A 20,389-nucleotide genomic window follows, 5' to 3' on the forward strand; every position below is an offset into this window, starting at 1 on the left:
CCATCAGATCCATGCAGCACACCAACACGTTGGCTAATATCTACACCCAATTATGTCCCATCTCAAGTTCCACTTCCAAGGCAGTAGCATCAGGCACTACTACTTACAATGCAGCAGTTTTTTCTATACCTACTGGAGTCTTTGAAGCACAGCTGCATTTTAGATGATGCTTTGTTCAAAGCCCCACACTGCTTTTGTCTTAGAGATGGTGCTACATCTTCATACTTCCCTCCACCTTCAATTAATGCTAAAGCTACCAGCACTGGAGCCCTCCCAAGGCGCACAATGCCACAGACAGCAATGAAACAGCCAGATATGATTTGAGGGTGATACAACATCAGTCAAAGCCAATCAAGCACATGCATGCCTTCTTTCTCCACAAGAAGAGTGTCTAGAGTGGCTTCACATACTCTTACTCTTGGTGTAACTTCAAATCTCTTAAATTCTTCTTCCAATTGACCTACATTTTCATTGAATAGATCCTGTGTAGGAAGGAATCTTACTTCATACACATGACATTAATTGGAGAAAAGATAGCCTCTTCAGGGGCTGGGGTTGTGCCTCAGCAGTAGAGCACTCCCCTAGTACATGCGAGGGCCTGGGTTCGATCCTTAGCATCACATAAAAATAAATTAAATAAAGACATTGTGTCCAATTACAACTAAAAAAAATATTTTTTGAAAAGATAGCCCCTTCAAAAAATGGGCCTGGGAAAACTGGAAATCCATATGTAAAAAAATGTAATTAAACCTTTATCTCTTACCCTGATCAAAACTCAACTCAAGTGCACCAAAGACTGAGGCAATGGAACACAGAGCCTGGATCTAACAGAAGAAAAAGTAGTCCCATGTTGGCTGAGGAACTGACTCCATTAAGAAGACACCTGATGCACAAGAAGTAAAATCAAGAATCAATAAATGGGATGGATTCAAACTGAAACTTTTCCTCAGTAAAGGAAACAATCAGTAACATGAAGATAGAGCCTACATAATGGGAGAAAATCTTTACCACATGCACCTCAGATAGAGCATTAATCTCCAGAATATATAAAAAACTCAACACCAAAAAAACAAAAACAAAAACAAAAACAAAAAACACCCAATGGCACAATCAATAAATGGCTAAGGAACAGAACGCAGCTGCCCTGTTCTGTTTTTATTAGAAAGAGGAGAGTAAAGGGAAGGAAGGGGGTATGGTTGGAATAAGGATAATAGAATGAGTCAGATATTTTTACCCTATGTGCTTATATAATTACATGACCAGCATGATTCTACATCATGTACAACAACACTTCATGGAAGAAGAATAGAATCAATCAACAACTATATGAAAAATGTTTAACATCTCTAGCAATTAGAAAAATGTATACCAAAATTAAAATTTCATCTTCCTCCAGTCAGAATGGCAATTATCAAGAACATAAGCAACTGTAAATGTTTGTGATGATGTGGGAACAAGGTACACTCAAACATTCCTGGTGACACTGCAGATTGGTGCAACCATTATGGAAAGCAGTATGGAGATTCCTCAGAAAACTTGGAATGGAACCAACATTTGACCCAGCTATCCCACTCCTTAATATACACCCAAAGGACTTAAAATCAGCATACTACAGTGATGCAGCTATATCAATGTTTATAGCAGCTCAATTCACATAGCTAAACTATGGAACCAACATTCTTTATCATTAATCTATTGAAGTGCCCTTCAATAGATTAATGGATAAAGAAAATGTGATATATTTTTAAAAAGGCATATAACTCAGCCATAAAAAAGAATGAAATTATGGCTTACGCTGATAAATGGATGGAGCTGGAGAACATCACACTAAGCAAAATAAGCCAATCCCAAAGAATCAAAGGCCAAAGGTTTCTCTGATATGCAGATGATAATCCATATTGGGGGGTACCTTGGATTAGACAGAGGGAAGTGAAGGGAGAGGAGAGGTTATGAGTATAGGAAAGATAATAGAATGAATCAAACATTATTACCCTATGTGCATATATGATTATAAGAGCAGTGTGATTCTACATCATGTTCAACCTGAGGAATGAGAAGTTATATTCCATTTATGTATCATGTGTCAAAATGCATTCTAGTCTCACATATAACTCATTGTAACAAATCAGAAAAAGAAAAACTGACTATATTATTTGATTCTCAGTCACAAAGGGGAAAAAAAGGAAGATAAGTAGCATACAATCCTAATCTTTTAACTCTTCCACATGAGCACTGCATTAAACAGAATAGGTATTGGACTTGGTTGAATGTGGCATATGTGCAAAAAGTGATATATTATATATCTTGACACACCATGTCCTTCAATCCTCAGATTGAGAAATGTGACCCTAGGAGGCTTCACAGCAGCTGAGGGGTTCCAGGACTTGGATGTGTCCCAGCTTATCCCTGAAGCCACAGTATCCTTGCTTGAGGCCAGGCCTGCTTGCCCAGAGGGCTGCAAATCTGGGTGCAGTGGGTGGTCCTGCCTGCATGAGGAGGTTGGGTGACTCTAAAGGCCATGTTTCCTCAGTCTTTCCACACCTAGTGATTCACTGACCATGGCCCTGATGAGTTAGGGATTGGACAGGTGGAGTGGTTGTCAGTCCCTGCAGAGTAAGAGATTAAACCCCTCCAGTGGCATCTCCATCAGGGACACAGTGGGCAGCCCCCACTTAGTCACACACCCTGGTGCCAGTAGCACCTGCAGCCTCTGCATCTGGGTAAAGGAGATATGGAGCCTCAGCCTGGCAGCAGGAGGAGCAGCTATGGAGTGGTGATGGATTCCCTGGGAGAGTGTTCTGGGGCTGCTTAAATGAATTATGTAAATTGTCCCATCCTCTTGTCTCCACTTGTGAGCTCACACAGTAGCAGCCTCTGCAGAGCTACCCTCTGTCTGGTTTCTTCCTACGTCATCTGCCAAAAAAGTGAGCTGCGCACTTTAGTGTGGGAGGCCAACCTTATGGGTGACTGAGTTACACTCCCCAGCTGGGTGCTGAGGCGCTCAGTCACAGAAATGGGTGTGTCTTGCTACAGCCCTATGGGTGAAGCTATGCTCACCTGTTCCTTTGTAATATAACCCCTTGCCCTGTTTAGGATAGATTCTTCCATGGAAGTGCCTTGTGTGTGTCCCCTCCTCTTACTGTGCCTTGGGTGTAGCCTACTCAGGTGTCAGTCAACCTGCTGACAGTGGACATCATGAAGATAGACTCAGCCCCTGAAACCTGACCCCTTGCCTCATTTGAATAGCTTCTCCTCAATAAAAGGGGTCATCGCGTGCTCTCGCTCTCTCTCTTTATGCGGACCCTTAAGGTCAAAGGAGCCATCACAGCAACCCAAAGAAAAAGGTATTTGTGTCTCTTGTGTGGTTATTTTGTACAGCCCAGTTAGCCCAGTTTAATTAGAGTGACCCCTGAGCCTTTTAGTCTCCAGAACAGAAACCTGGCAATTGGCGCCCAACGTGGGGCGAAAGGTCTTTAAGCCGCTGGGACAAAAGCGACAAATGCTGGCTCCTAAGAGGACTCCAATTTAAATATTAAGGAAAGTTAGTAAAGTTGAAGTTTTCTCCAGAAGTTAAGAAGCTTAGGATTGCAGAGTATTGTGGGTAAAATTGTAGAAAGTAAGTGAATTAAACAAAAGGAAAATCTGTGACATTAAAATTTTTAATATTGGGGTATAATTGTAGAGACTCTAAATAAATATAGTTATTAAGATGATTGATGGGGTATGTTGTTAAGTTGAGTCCTCTCCATGGAAAGCGTGCTTTTGTGGATTTTTTTAAAAATTGTTTTTATAAATCTTTATAAAAGATTTTTTGAGGGCTAAGATTGTTGCTCAGCGGTAAAATGCTTGCCTAGCATGGGCGGAACCTGAGTTCGATCCTCAGCATTACATAAAAAAAAAGCTTAAAAAAAAGATTTTTTGGCCTTTATGTTCTAGAAGTTTGCGCTAGGAGTGTGAGAAAAAGGGAGAGAAAATGTGATGTTTACCTGGAGAGAAATAAATTGCAATTTTTTATTGTTTTTGTCAATACTCAGAAAGTATGTATGGACCTTTTTACTACATGATTGTCCTATGAATCAAAATGGCTGTAACTCAGCCACTGGGGACAAGAGACTTTAGCTGCTTCTGCTTGCTGCTCGCTATGGGGTCCTAGCCCCTGCGGCCAACAGTGCTTTTAACCCTTTAATTACTTGACCTAAATGCCAAACACAGACTAACTTAAGATCTGATGGTAATGATAGTGTTTGCTGCTAAAAAAAAAAAAAAAACCTTTGGAGCACCCACGTGCCACAGAAAAAGGTGCAAGATATACATGAGCTGCAATAGCAGGTCACAGAGACAGAACAAGCTGCTACTGCAGTAAGATCTTGGCCAGGTGGGGGAAAATGCAGACAAAATCAAACAAAATGCAATCAGCTAGGAAAACTTGGGGAACTTTTGCCCCCACAATGGGCAGCGGACTCCATGTTGTTTGCATCACCATGGTAACAACTGGGTGCCTGGCCAGAAGAGCAGGCTTCCTGGTCCCACCTCCCACACTTTCACAGGCTTCTGATTGGTTCTTCCACAGTCACTCAGACAGGACTTTTAGTCCTGGCTTCCAGCCACTAACTTGTGCTACTGTGTTTCAGATTTCTACCAGAGCTATTCAGAGCCTGCATTTTTAAGATTGCCTACCTGTAAATGCTAATGAAAGATATCTTTTTCACACAAAATTTAATTCCACAGGTTTCTATGTTGCAGTCCTAAATTTAAGTTAGTTCTGAGTTAAATAACCTGACTTTTCTCTATAGTTGTGTTACTAAATAATGTTCTATTGATGACAGATATCAAACATGCTTCTTTATATTTTACTTTTAATTTTGGAGGTTATGAGGATGCAATTGCTCGATACAGGAACAAAGCCGGCAATGTTCCTGTGATGACCAAAAAATCCTTATTCTCATTCCTAACTATAAAAAATAAATATGTATACTCAAGGATTTGATTTCAGTTACATCAAGTGACATCACATAGAAGAGTGCACTCCTAGTTAAAAATAAATTAAAATGGATCCAAATATTTTAAGACCACATGGTTACATAAAGTTCATACAATTATAAGTTATGTTCTTATTCTTAATATATATATTTTTAGATATTTAGATAACCTATATTTGTTAATCTATAAAATAATTAGCACATGCCTAATTGATTAGTTAATATATATTTGCCTAATTGTTTTTCTTCAACAGAAAACCCATAATTTATGTTTTATATTTACATTTATCAGATACTCTGCCTTTTCAGTTACAGATATTTGAGATAAATGTGTTTACTATAAATTTGCTTTTGAGTGAAAATACAATCTTCAAGTAGTTTCTAATTCTCAAAGTTACTGTTCAAACTCATAAGATGATAAATAATTTTAATTATGTCTACAAAATATCTAAGGATTTTAACTATATTTTCATTGATATATCTTATCAAAGTACAATAATTTTTTATAGATTCTAAGGTTTTCAGAAATTGTTCCAAAGTACAACCAAAAAAATTTTTTGTAAAAGAAAAAAATTCTTCAACAAAGAAAAGCACACATGGATCCTAAAAAGAAGAAAGAAATCATCTTTGGGTAAAACAAGGTCTTTATATTCATATTTCAATGATAAAAGTATTTTTCCTAAGTAAAAAAAGATTTTTATATTATTATCTAAACAAATGATGTAAAAAGTTAGAATGATTAAAAAAGAGATTTATATATTCTAAACTGACTATACTTAATTTAAGGGTATTTCAGGCTATTTTCCTAATTTAACTATACTAATGTGAGCTAAAGATTTTGTCCATATTTTGACATGATAACCACCTATTAAAATGTAAGTTTATTTCTTTAAAGTAAGATCCTTATTGCCTAATAATTCTTACTGTTTAAGACAAATATTAGTTTTGGTAAATAAATTTACATTGTTGATTAAACATTAAGTATATTGAACTACTAACTTAAATCCCGATTTTAACAATTGTCCTTAGAGACTAAAATTGATTGATTCTAAGACACTGAGATACTAATTTTTACATATTTTGTTTGTTAGATAATTATAGAGTTTTTTAAAAAACATTTTATTAAGACTGATGTTCTCCAAATTAAAGTTATATATTAATTTTAAACAATAAAGGTTACAAACTTAAAAAAATTCATTGATATTATATAAGTTCTCTAACTAGATCTATTGTCCATAAAAATACAGTAAGTTTTATACATAGCTCCCTACACAGAAAATAACCTTCATCATATTTTTTAAAGGCAATTAAGAGATACCTATTTAAAGGATAATATTCTAAAATATAGAGATTTTGAGACCTTCTTTCAAAAAGATTGAGGATTTTTTCTAAATTGTTAGGATGGATCGACTAGTCTATATTAAAAATTTTAATAATCAATAAAAGGTAAATCTATTCTTAGTCATTTAAATACTTGTACTATTATCCATAACTTAAACTAATAATACTATGACTTATGCCAAGCCTTTACTCAATTTTATTAAATAAAGAAAAGGGGGAATACAGGATCCCAGAGAGACACTAGATTTTACAAAATACTTTAAAAGTTTTTTCTTAAATTGTAATATTGAGAGTCTTAATGTTACTGAACATGATTCAGTAAATTAAATCTGATATCAAAGGAGAGTTTAAACCAGTCATCATTATAATGACTGAGAAATCTGGCACAGGAAAGTAAATTTCCAGCTACAGAATTTATAGCCATGCAGCTTCATGAGCTTGTCAGGTAAATAAAAATTATAAAAAGACTTGTATGGACCCATTTCCCAGGTCCACCTTTAATGTGTCTTGCAGTGTGGACTGGGAAGTCCACCCATGAAAGATTAATTGTCCTGACTGTAATGGTCAGTTATACCTATATATTGATTCTATAGTAAGCAGACTGTCTGGAAGTATCTTTTCAGAAAAAGACAGTGTTGAAATAACGGATTGTTCCGCATCCCTATGGATGGCGGCTATGGACCAGATGTGAGTAACACCAATTAAGGGCCAGTTCTGTATGAGGGATCTCCTCTTTATCTGTCTCTCTCAGCTTTGTCACTATATTACTGTTTGTCTGTCTATGGCCTTTCTCCTTCCTTCCAAAACGCATCCCCACCAGCCCAGTGCTGTGAGCTTGGAGAAGAAACCTGAGTTTGCTGATCCTAGGGTAAATGCTGGCATGGAGGCCACAGGGGCATTATCTATCAAGGAGACAGAGAGCCCTCTTGGGGACGATGCCATGCACACTCCACATCACCCTGTTTGGCCCCGGAGAATGGCTGGTTAGCCAATGACGGGTAAGATTCCTCAAGGGAGGGACAACCTAAGACAGGCACAGTCGCAGAGGGGCCATCAGGAGAAAATTTGGGGGCCAACAGAGGTAAGGCAAAGAACCTCACCCCCCCCACATACTGGTACAAAGGCCTAATTCTTCTCCCCTTCTGAGAGGTCTCCTGCCCCATGGCTGCTTTGCTCCCCACATCCAGCTCAGATCAGAACCCTAGTGACAGAGACCTAGTCAACAGTGATTGCCTGCTCACTACAGCAGGAGACAAATGCAGCTACAGGAATGGGCCATGTCTGGATGCTTTTCTCTTTCTTGGTTCTCATTTTTTTTCTATGCCTTTCCTTTTCCTTTCTTTTCTCATCAGGGTTCTCCTTTGACAATAAATTTAATAGAAGAGGAGAAAATGTTAGAATAGCCTTCAGTTGCAACTAACAGCTACAGGCATATAGAGTTTTCTCACAGTATGGTTACACTAGGCAGAAGATGATTGGCTTATGGATATTATCTTGCTTATGTAGATTGACAGGCATGCCCCACTCAAACCCTATAATAGTTGTGTACATTCCAAAAAGAAACTGAGCTACTGGACATTGACTTGAGGTTTGTCACCAGCCAGTTATCACAAGCTCCCGGGACTGAGGTAGCCAAATAGTGAAGCAACAAATTGACCACACCAGTGACAGAAACTTAGACAGCAGATAAAAACTCAAGCCAGCCAATTTTGCTGGACTTTAGTGACTAAGACTACATTTACCTTTATGGACAATTGTTGGAAAGATTATTAAAATAAATTTTCCAAGTGTATTTGTATTACTGACAGACCTAATTAACTCCTTAAATATGAGAGTGAAGAAAAAATTATAAATATCCTGTAGCCTATAAGAATACAACTTATTGCCTCATTAATTCTTGCCAGCTAATATTTCAGAACTATAATATGCTGAAGTTAATATTCAGGCTTTAAAACAGGTGTATGTCTATTAACCAGACCTAGACAAACTGCTGGTCTCATAATCCCTAAAGTGACTACTTTAAATATTATTCCTTGCTTATTCAATTTTGGCCTTTGTGGCTATGTCTTAAAACTTACATTGTATGGATTTTCTTAATGTTTGACTTAAATTACATTCAACTTCCTTCATGGTCAGATAAGTGCTGATGGAAGGATGAGAACTAAGTAATGATGTTCTAGAAGACAATGTAATGAATAATGTGAGTGAGCCCTTTGCTCTATGGTTTATGGAGAGGCCTAAATGCTATGGCAATGAAAATGTCTGTTACTATGGCCAAAAACAATGCGTCCCAATAAAATTGGGAAAAGATTAAAAATCTTCTGATGAGTGTTTGGCAAGGTAATAATAATCCAGATTATTGTGTTGACTGTTATGAAGATAATATGTTTTCTACTAATTCTTTTTGTGTTTCAATAGCAGATTGTGATGACCTTGGACCAAGAGCCAAGTGACTGAAAGAAAATTTCCCAGTTACATTCTTTTTTTATATTAAGAAAGGGGGAATATGTGGGAGGCCAACCTTATGGGTGACTGAGTTACACTCCCCAGCTGGGTGCTGAGGTGCTCAGTCACAGAAATGGGTGTGTCTTGCTACAGCCCCATGGGTGAAGCTATGCTCACCTGTTCCTTTGTAATATAACCCCTTGCCCTGTTTAGGATAGACTCTTCCATGGAAGTGCCTTGTGTGTGTCCCCTCCTCTTACTGTGCCCTTGGGTGTGGCCTACCCAGGTGTCAGTCAACCTGCTGACAGTGGACATCATGAAGATAGACTCAGCCCCTGAAACCTGACCCCTTGCCTCATTTGAATAGCTTCTCCTCAATAAAAGGGGTCATCACGTGCTCTCGCTCTCTCTCTTTATGCGGACCCTTAAGGTTAGAGGAGCCATCACAGCAACCCCAAAGAAAAAGGTATTTGTGTCTCTTGTGTGGTTATTTCGTGCAGCCCAGTTAGCCCAGTTTAATTAGAGTGACCCCTGAGCCTTTTAGTTGTGAGAACAGAAACCCAGCACTTTAGAACATTGTCACCTGTTTGTCTTACTCTGCATCCACCACCCAAATCTCACACTTCCCCTCTTCCTCTAAGTTTCCTCTATTCTCCTTCTTCCTATAAACTGGATTCTGGTGAAGGAGGTTCTCATTCCCCCGTCATCTCCCCACAATGGTGGGGCACATACTCATCCCAGACAAAACACTCCTGAACTATCAGTCCTCGCTGTGCCCTGTTATCCAGATGTTGACAGTGAGGAAGAAAAGGTGATGCTGCTGCACATCCTGAACCTGCAGAGAGTGGGTGCACTGCCCTCCCTCCACCTGGTAGATGACAGAAGAACTTTGTCTCCTGCCTCCAGGTTGTGCCTGTGAGAGTTCCACCCCTGAAGTCCATGCCCTGTCCTCCTGCCTTCTGCCATGTGCAGACACAGCAAGAATGCCCTCAGCAGTCCAAAGCTCAGCACCTGGATCTGGGACTCTATGGTATCCAGGGCTCTGAGAAAAGAATTTCTCTTTCTCTTAGATGACCATCCCCAGGTAATTTGTTGCAGAGGAGAAAAAGTCTAGGCAGAAATAAACACTAATTCCAAATAAGATCTCCTGGGCTTGTTGCCCAAGAGGACATCACCAATCATAGCCCAAGTCTAGATGTTTAGGTGACAATAGGAGAATGAGCTCATCTCCTGGCAAAGGTCAACTTTCCATGTAAGGCTAGAAAACGTGGTTACAAACACAGCACACCCCAAGTCATGGCATCAGATCTCTTGACACAAGGTCATTAAGATATGAAAAATATAAAGATCCTTCCACTCAGACTCCATCCCCAGGTTCAAAAGCAGCAGTGTCCTCCAGCTGTTATACAGACCTGCTTCTATAGTGTCCTACCTTCAGTGTGACTGTCTAGTGGGTCATCCAATTCACTGCTGAAAACAAAGATGCTCTTCGGGATCCAACCATACAAAACAGAGACATAAACACAGGGTGGCTACAGAGTGGCTCTGACATTGCTCCTACCTCTGAGTCCATGCTGTGTGGACAGCATCTTCTTGTTCTGACTTCCTGTTGCCAGGCCCTGACTGGGTTCTGGGCAATCGGAGGCCTTCCAACAAGACAGTGCAATCAGAACAAAGCCTCTTCCACTTGGAGTTTCAGGAATGTATGCCTCTAATTTGGAAGCTCTTCAGCGAGATCCACAGGATGTTCTAAAAGAACACAGAGTAAGTGTCAGTACATGGGTCTGGCTGAAGATTTTCTCAGGCAGCAGTGTATGGACACAGGGCTGGAGTGGTTGGAGGTGGTTGAAAAATAGCCAGAGATAGAGGTGCTGCTGGGACATGATCTATGGTGGACAAAGAAAGGTAAAGGCATGGATCAGTAGTGCATGAGAAGCAGAGCCTTGGCTTCTCCAGCTAAAGCCCTGCAACGTGGGATGGTGAATTTACCAATGGGTTAAAACATAATAAATGCACTGTACAATTTGATGGCAGCATCTTACCACTCCTCCTGCGGGGGTGAGGTTTTGGCTCAGAAGTAGAGCACTTGCCTAGCAGTATGAGGCCCTGGCTTCTATCCTCAGCACACAAAAATAAATAAAAATAAAAATATCATATCCAAATAAAAAGTAAATATTTAAAAAAGAAGAAAAAGTCAACATATAAATGACTTAACATTACATCTCAAAGCCCTAGAAAAAGAAGAACAAATCTACACCAAAGCAGTAGAAGATAAAAAATAATTGAAATTAGAGCTGAAATCAATGAAATTGAAACAAAAGAAACAATTGAAAAATTGACAAAACAAAATTGATTCTTTGAAAAAAATGAATAAAATTGACAGACCCTTAGCCATGCTAACAAAGAGAAGGAGAGAATAAACTTAAATTACTAACATACAGGATAAAAAAGCAGATATCACAACAGACACCACAGAAATACAGAAGATACTTACAAATTATTTTGAAAACTTGTAATCCAATAAAATAGAAAATATCAAACGCATTGAAAATTTCTAGAGTCGTATGATTTGCCCAAATTGAATCACGATGATATACACAATTTAAACAGATCAATTTCAAGTGACGAGATAGTAGAGAACATCAGAAGTCTACCATCCAAGAAAAACCTTGGACTGGATGGATACACAGCCGAGTTCTACAAGACCTTTAAGAAGAACTAGCACCAATACTCTCCAATTTATTTCAGAAAATAGAAGACAAGGCAGTACTTCCAAACTCATTCTATGAGGCCAATATTACCCTGATTCCAATACCAGGCAAAGACACATCAAAAAAATAGAAAACTTCAGACCAATATCTCTAATGAACATAGATGCAAAAATTCTCAAATAAAATTCTGGCAAATCAATTACAAAAACATATCCAAAAAAATCATGCACCATAATCTAGTGGGATTCATCCTAGGGATGATAGGTTGGTTCACCACACAGAAATCAATAAATGTAATTCATCACATATGATGGAGCAAAACCACTTGTTTTAAGGTTGGGAAGTAAAAAAGGGAGAGACGAGGGGTCTGGATTCCCACATTCCTTCAAGGGCATCAAACCAAAATGGAGTGGTTTGTGCTTAATTTCCATGCAACCACAGCAAAACAAAATTGTGTCTGTGACTTCCCAAAACAGGCTAGGGTTATCTGGCAAGGTAAGGAAGTCTCCTCTACTTTAACCTTTACAAGAAAAATAATTAGGGCCTGGAGATGTGGCTCAAGTGGTAGCGTGCTTGCCTGGCATGTGCGGGGCACTGGGTTCAATCCTCAGAACCACATAAAAATAAAATAAAGAGATTGTGTCCACCTAAATAAATAAATAAGAAAAATAACTAAAATTAAAAAAATCTAATTTTTGTTACTCATTTTTGCTTTCTTCAGCCTTTTTCTGCCTAAAAAGTCAAACTTCTCTGCTTAATTCATTGGAACACTCTTTCTATTTTATAGAATGAGGTATTGAGAATCACAAATAAAAAACAAAAATATCTTTAAATTTATCATAATTTTTTAAAAAACCAAAGGAAATTGCTGAACTTCAACTCTTTTGACCTGCAAAAATGGTGATTTCTTATGATCCAGGTGAATGTATTGTATGTTTTGTAGTATATACTTAATATTCTGGTTTTGATTAAATTTTTTTTCAAGGTACATATTACATGTAAGAGATTGGAGCAGAGGAAAAATGTTACTAAGACAAAAACTGGTGAAGTTTAGCCTATATATTTTAAAATCTAGAAGAGTCTCAAGCTCACAGGAGTATAACATTCATCCAGGGCTTCCCCCCACCTCCTAATGCTCAGGCCAGGATATCAAAGACTGTAATTTTTACCAAACACGTTAAGCAGGAGTTTTCTGACTACTCTCTAAAAACAACTTTAAGCAGAAAAGTACCCTAATTATGAACATGTCTGTAAGGTAAGGTAGGTAGACATCATAGGAGAGTCATTTTCTCTCTCTGATGCTCCAAGAAGTTCCCAGGATATACGAAGCTGTTATCTACTCCAGGTCTTCCCAGAAACAATCAGGGAAGGGGCGACCTTTTAAAAAAAGTATTACGTTAAAAAAAATCAACTTCAAATTATTGATAAGAATTTCCTTGGCAGTTGAGTCATATTCTTTATTTCCTCCAACTTGAGTTATATTGTTTTTTTCAAAAGTGATCCAGAAACTATATCACTAGCCTAAGAAAGTTCAGATAACTTCTAATTCATCCTAGTACCAAGCTTTCTGTAAAAAGCACCAGCTTGTCTTAAGACTAGTTATTTCAGAACTTAATACATTGTCTTTTTTCCTACTGTCCTTCATCTTCTTGGTGTTTACTTCACAGTGTTAGTCAGATTTCTGTTACTGTAATGAAATACCTGAGATAATAACTTTAAAAAAGGGTTTATTTTGGTTCAAGTTCTAGAGATATTAGTCCATGACCAATTTTTTTCTCATTGTTTTGGGCCTTTGGCAAGACAAATACACATGGTGTAAGCCTGTGGCAGTGTTGCAAGCTGCTCAGCTCAGGGCAGCTGGGAAGCAAATAAAAAGCAGAAGAGACCAGTGTTCTACATTCTCTTTGGAGGTCATGTCTCCAGTGACCTACCACTTCCTACTAAGCCCTACTTCGGAATGACTTCACCATCTTCTAACAGCACCAAGCTAAAGATCAAGCCTTTAATTCAAGGATCTTAAAAGAACATTTGACATGGAAAGCGTAGCACTCACCTTCATTTCACAACCAGCATCAGCACAGCTGTATCCTGGGCATAACAAAATCAACCCACTACACTCTCCAAATGAGCTCCTGCCTGGAACATGGCTTCCTTTCTAGGAAGTCAGTATAGAAGTTGAAAATCAACCTGTTCATCTCACTGAGACATGCTTTCAGTAAGGCCAGATGTCTTTTGGGTAAGAAGACCTTGAGCAGAGGACTTGGATCTGAGGAATCAGACAAAAGATTATTCTTAATAAAAGTTAATCAGGAGATTAACACTGTTGCTTTTCAATGTGTGACCATAGATTAAAAAATGATGATAAAATAAGATAAAAATTGGAACTTTTTTTGTATCTATATGACACACTGGAAGTTTAAGAAAACATTTGAAAGCAGGGGGGAAAGAGGAAGAAAGAAAAATTTCAAGGGCAAAAAACAGTAAATTAAACATAAAACGTAAAGATCCCAAATACAGATAGTAAGCAGGTAATGAAGCTACCATTTGCTCTGTTGATCCTGGTCCAAGAATAATAGAGAGAAATCTTGCAGACCTCTCACTCAAACACACATACTATAGTCAGTCTCGAATCGCAAGCCCACCAAAACTATCTTTCAAAAACAGGATGAAGCAGGGTGTTATAGCACACACCTATCATCCCAGAGACTTGGGAGACTGAGGCAGGAGGATCACAAGTTCAAAGGTAGCCTCAGCAACTTATTGAGGCCCTAAGCAACTTAGTGAGACCATCTCAAAAGCAAAAGTAAAAAGAGGTGGGGTTATAGCTCAGTAGTTAAGTGCCCCTGGGTTCAATCCCCAGTACCCCTAAACAAACAAAAAGCCCAGATGAAATAAAGACATTTTTAAAAAAGACATAACAAAACCCAGGAGGATAACTAAATGACCCACACTATGAGATATATATATATATATATATATATATATATAGAGAGAGAGAGAGAGAGAGAGAGAGAGAAAGAATATAGGGGTTGGGGTTGTGGCTCAGTGGTAGAGCACTCACCAAGCATGCAGGAGGCACTGGGTTTGACTCTCAGCACCACAACAAAATAAAATAAAGGTATTTGCCCACCTAGAACTAAGTGTGTGTGTGTGTGTGTGTGTGTGTGTGTGTGTGTAAATACAAGTGACAATAAATGTTGGCGAGGAAATGGGGGAAAGGGTACACTCATACATTGCTGATGGGACTGCAAATTGATGCAACTACACTGGACCAATTGAAGATTCCTTAAAAAACTAGGAATGGAAACACATTTGACCCAGTTATCCCACTCCTTAGTATATATCCACAGGATAAAATCAGTCTACCTCAGTGACATAGCCACATCAATGTTCACAGAAGCTCAATTCACAATAGCTAAGCTATGGAACCAACCTAGGTATCCATCAACAGATGAATGGATAAAGAAAATGTGTTATATATACACAATGGAATATTACTCAGCACAAAGAAGAATGACTTTAAAACATTTGCTGGTAAATGAATGGATGTGGAGACTATCATACTAACTGAAATAAGCCAAACCCAAAAAACCAGACGTTGAATATTCTAACATGTGGATGCTAACACACAATGTTGTAGGTGGGGTTGGGCCATGAAAGTTCAGTGGATTAGACAAAGGAGAATGAAAGACAGGGAGAGGGGATAGGAATAGGAAAGACAGTGGAATGAATCTGACATAACTTTCCTTGTACATATGTGAATATACCCCAGTGAATCTCAGCATCATGTACATCCACAAGACTGGGATTAAAATGCAATATATTCTGTGTTTGTACAAATACATCAAATAGGTTCTACTGCCATGTATAGCTAAAAATAACAAATGAATTTTTTTTTAGGAAGAGAGAAAGAAAGAAAGAAAGAAAGAAAGAAAGAAAGAAAGAAAGAAAGAAAGAAAGAAAGAAAGAAAGAAAGAAGGAAAGAAAACCCAAATTCCTTTTCCTAGCATGTTAATGGAGTTGTGGTTGGATGTGAAGATTTTCTCAATCTGCCATATTTCACTTTTGGTTCAGCTCCTGTGACTATACCTTTACCAGAGATTTCCCCAGCAGACTTTCCCTTTCATCTCAACCCTCAGAACTAAGTCCCACTCCCAAGCTCAAACTGACCCAAACAAGGAGAATCGACTGTCGTGCTGATTTGGGGGTGGAGTGAATGTTTGAGACCCACCACAGCAGTCCCTTCTGAGGTTTGGATGTGGTTGTCCTCCTAGGTCCATGTGTTGGGATCCTCAGGGGGGCAGGATTGAGAAGGGGTGGATCCTGTAAGAGGTGAGGCCAAGAGGGAGGCCTGAGGTCATTAGGAGAGTGACCTCAGAAGCACACTCTGAGCACAGAAAAACCCTGGTTTCTGTCTGATGATGGGATTTTTTTCTTCACCTTCTCACATCAAATCACAGGATGTGGCAGAGCCAAGAGGGCCCTGACAAAAGCCATGCCTTTGAGCTTCCAAAATAAAACTCTTTTTTTTTTTAAGAAGTTAGACTGCCTCAGGTATTCCATTATAGCCATGCAAAAGTGACTATGTAGTCACCTTCAAAAACCTTAATTGGGGCTTAGAGAGTCAAACTCCAAACCATTACTCAAATGAGGAAGTAACCTCTTAAAGACAATGGTCATATCTCTTAATGGTTTCCATCTTTAGCAACGGCTGTGGGTGTTTGACTGAGGGATAATCTATTTCATAAATACAAGATATGGAGAACATACTTATGCATAAATGGTGAAGTGATAAAGGCAAAATGAAACTGAGATAAGAATAGCAATAGTGGGGAAAGGAAAGTTAAAGTCTGTGTTTATACTGTCTGATTTGCAATGGGCTAACCAGGAAGAGTGACCCTTTCTTTTTGTGTGAAGAGGCATATTAAATGTCAAGAAGCTAAAAGACAGGATGAAGGTAGCTCTCAAGTTAAGACTAAATCAAATTACTTCAAGGCCTGTTCTCTTAAGGTCATGTTGATATAACAATGGCCAAATTGCACTAGGCTAAAAAGTTTGGGCTGTTCTCTTTACTGTGGTCTTGTATTTATACCTGAGACATTCATTTGGAAATCCCAGTTCTATTCTGCAAGACAGTAAAAGAGCTTCTAAAAAATTGAATCAAGCGATGTTTGAGAATGAAATTAAAATTGGACACAATCATAACGTTGGCTTAATATGTGATATTAGAGAGAATATCAATTCACTAAATAGAATAAGTCATAAACATTGTATTTGAAGAGGAAAGAATTGGAGACAATGAGCCCCCCTGCCATCCCAACCCCCTTCTAGTGTTCAATCCAGGGGCTTTTGCATGCTAGGCAAGCACTGTACTACTGAGCTGCATCCCCAGCTACAGAACGTATTTTTCCCCCTTTCCTTTACAGTGTTTTGTTGAGAGTATTGAAAGTACTTTTACAATTTTATCCCTTTATTTTGTATTTTGGAAACATTTAAAAATCGACACAAAATAATTCTACATATATATTACATATAGTGAGATGTTTCAATACATATACTTGGTTTATCAATTTTTGTGTTGTGAACATTCATTTAATGTATTCTTTATAAAAATATTATTTTTTAGTTGTAGTTGGACACAATACCTTTATTTCATTTATTTTTATGTGATACTGAGGATGGAACCCAAGACCTTGCACTAGCTAGGTGAGTGCTCTACTGCTAAGCCACAACCCCAGCCCCATGAAATGTACTCTTAAATGCATATGTTGGCATAGATTTTGAGTTTAAGTATCTGAATTTATCTAAAACTGTTATTTGAACTTGGCGTTCATGCAGAATGCCAGAAAGTCACCAGCCACTTGGAATAGCCAAAGATACTGAGCCACAAATTTTTGAAAAATTAAGATATATAAAATCATGGACTTCTTTTAAAGAAAATTGAACAATTGATTGCTTTAAAAATTATTTTTTATTTTTTAGTTGTAGTTGGACACAATACCTTTATTTTATTCATTTATTTTTATGTGGTGCTGAGGATCGAACCCAGGGCCTCACCTGTGCTAGGCAAGTGCTCCACCACTGAGCCAAAACTCCAGCCTTGCTTTAAAATTACACAAAAATAAATAGTGCAAGTACTTTAGTGCTTTTTGTCTGTTTTGTCCTGTATGATACATTGATGAGACAATTGACTTTCCTGTCCATGCCACAATTTTAAAAGTGGGGGTGGGGGTCTCTTCACCCTGGAGCCTTCCTTTGACCAACCGCCTTGGCCCAAGTCCTTTCTGCGTCACAGGTTCCATCCACACGTCACAAAGGCTAAACTCCAGTTCAGCCTTTGGTCCAAGGAGGAGCTGGCTTCTCAGCCAAGCTGCTCTGTGCTGACCAGCGTTGGACTAGTGTGGACTTGTGCCTGGTGACGAGCCCCCGTGCCCTCCATGGGCAGTCTTCTCACCAAGTGCGGTCGCAGGCTGCGCCGCAGGGCCCTGGTGGCCCACCAAACTCCCCTGCGCCTCGCCCGCAAGGCTCCCTCTCCTCACAGGGCCCACCCGGCTGCACCTGCCGCTCCCCCCAGCCCTGCCAGCAGGCGCTTCCTCCAGGATCCCCGACCTCCACCTCGGGGGCCTCCTGCTGCTGGCAGGGACAGAGGCCCGCTCCTCTGTCGGGGGATCCTGCTGCCCGCGTCCTGGGGGCCATTCCCCAAAAAGCCGGTGCTATCGAAGAACAACTCCCGGATGTTCGGCCCCTGGACAGCAGTAAGGGTCCCCCCTCCTGGGCGCTGGCCACTCCTCCTGCCTCCAGTTCCTCAGCTCCTCCACCAAGCTGAGGGGCCCATGACAGCTGCTCGCTGCCCTATTGGTGCGGCTAAGGAAGCTGAGCTCAGGGCCCAGGAACATCCAGAAAACACCAAGATCCATCAGGAGGAGGAGCAGGAGGAGGAGAAGGAGGAGGAGGAGGAGGAGGAGGAGGAGGAGGAGGAGGAGGAGGAGGAGGAGGAGGAGGAGGAGGAGAAGCTGAAGGAGGACAAAGAAGAGAAGCTGGAGGAGGAGAAGGACAAGGAGGAAGAGGAGAAGGAGGAGGAGGAGGAGGAGGAGGAGGAGGAGAAGCTGAAGGAGGAGGAGAAGGACGAGGAGGAGGAGGAGGAAAAGCTGAAGGAGGAGGAGAAGGACGAGGAGGAGAAGAAGACAGAGGAGGTCACTCGGGGAGACCTCAGTGCCCTGGAGGCCAGTTCTAGGCCCCCAGAGGGAAAGAGTGTTCTCGAGAGGCCCCCCGTGTCGCCCAAGAAGTGGATCTGCCTGTCTGCCTCCCCATCCATCCAGGGAGAGCAGGGCCTGAAGCCCACCTGTGCTCTATCCCAGGGTTGGCCCTCACTAACTGCTGCTTCCAGGAGGCCGCATAAAAGAAAGCTGCTCATGCCAGTGGCCCTGCCATCACTGATTGCCTGGCATCAGGATGGGCTGCCCCCACCTGCAAAGCGGCCACTTTTATGTTCAAAAGGCACCCTGAGGAGGGTTCAGAGTGCCAGAAGTAAGCACGTGAAGCCTGAGACACAGGTCGCCCAGGGCGGAAGAGAGGCTCTGGAGGACTGCACCACCACTGTCCATTCATCCTCCCCACCTGCAGGCCCTACCTGGAATGCAGGCCCCCTCTCCCCACCCACTGACCCCTCCCCCATCCCAATGGAATTCGAGCCTGCTGGGCCCCTGAACCTACCCATCCCTCCACCTTCCCCCTCATCTAATATTCCACTGCCTCTTCCCAGGAAACCTCCTTCTCCCTTCAGCCCCAGTCCCCATGTTGGAATTACCCCTAATGTGTTTCACCTTCCCACACCTCCTACCCAGGTCCCTTTCCCCTCCAATCCTACCTCTTCCAGAATGGAATCCCCAACCCCCATGTGCATAGATCCTCCTCCTCCTCCTCCTCCTCCTTCTCCTTTTCCTCTTCCTCCCCCTCCCCCTCCTTCTCCTTGTCCTCCTCCTCCTCCTCTTCCATTTCCTTCTCCTCTTCCTTCATTTTTTTCTCCTGCTCCTCCTCCCCCTCCTCCTCCTCCCCCTCCTCCTTCTCCTCGTCCTACTCCCTCTCTTCCTCCTCATTCCCCTTCTCATTTTCCTCCTCCTCCTCCTCCTCCTCCTCCTCCTCCTCCTCCTCCTTTTCCCTCTCCCCCTTCTCCATTTCCACTTCCTCCTGTTCCTATTCCTCTTCCTCCTCCTCCCCTTCCTGCTCCTCCTCCTAGTGTTCCCTCTCCTTTGGCTGCTCCTCCTGCTGCTCCTCTTCCTCCTCCTCCTCATTCCTTCCCAAGACCCACTCCTGTCCCTTCCACCCCAAACCCCAATACCCAGGGCCAGCACTCCACTAGGAGTGTCCCTCCCACCCTAATAGCCATGTCATCGGCTCACCTCTCCCAGAATCCCGCTGTGCTGCCTGAGGACATGGCCATGGACACCACTCCCCATTCCATGGTGGTCATTTTGTCCTCTCGTGCATCCAGTGACAGCAATGTCCATGGCCATAGGCAGCCCAGGCAGCCAGCAAAGGGACCAGTCCTCCCCAGCCCTGCTGCTCCTCTTCCTCTCCTCCTCATTCCTTCCCAAGACCCACTCCTGTCCCTTCCACCCCAAACCCCAATACCCAGGGCCAGCACTCCAATTAGGAGTGTCCCTCCCACCCTAATAGCCATGTCTCGGCTCACCTCTCCAGAATCCCGCTGTGCTGCCTGAGGACATGGCCATGGACACCACTCCCCCTTCATGGCGGTCATTTTGTCCTCTCGTGCATCCAGTGACAGCAATGTCCATGGCCATAGGCAGCCCAGGCAGCCAGCAAAGGGACCAGTCCTCCCCAGCCCTGCTGCTCCTCTTCCTCCTCCTCCTCATTCCTTCCCAAGACCCACTCCTGTCCCTTCCACCCCAA

At 41.2% G+C, this 20,389-nt stretch overlaps 1 protein-coding gene across 1 annotated transcript in view; it reads right to left on the reverse strand.

The window, feature by feature from the left end:
- LOC144370486 (succinate dehydrogenase assembly factor 1, mitochondrial-like) overlaps positions 1 to 20,389 on the reverse strand; it is an 88,662-nt gene that overhangs the window by 18,924 nt on the left and 49,349 nt on the right. Inside the window, exon 3 of the mRNA XM_078031287.1 lies at positions 10,327 to 10,514. The gene's annotated coding sequence lies outside the window, so the exon portion shown is untranslated. The remainder of the gene's footprint in view (positions 1 to 10,326; positions 10,515 to 20,389) is intronic.

Source organism: Ictidomys tridecemlineatus, chromosome 14, assembly GCF_052094955.1.
Source record: "Ictidomys tridecemlineatus isolate mIctTri1 chromosome 14, mIctTri1.hap1, whole genome shotgun sequence".
Classification (NCBI taxonomy): Eukaryota; Metazoa; Chordata; class Mammalia; order Rodentia; family Sciuridae; genus Ictidomys; species Ictidomys tridecemlineatus.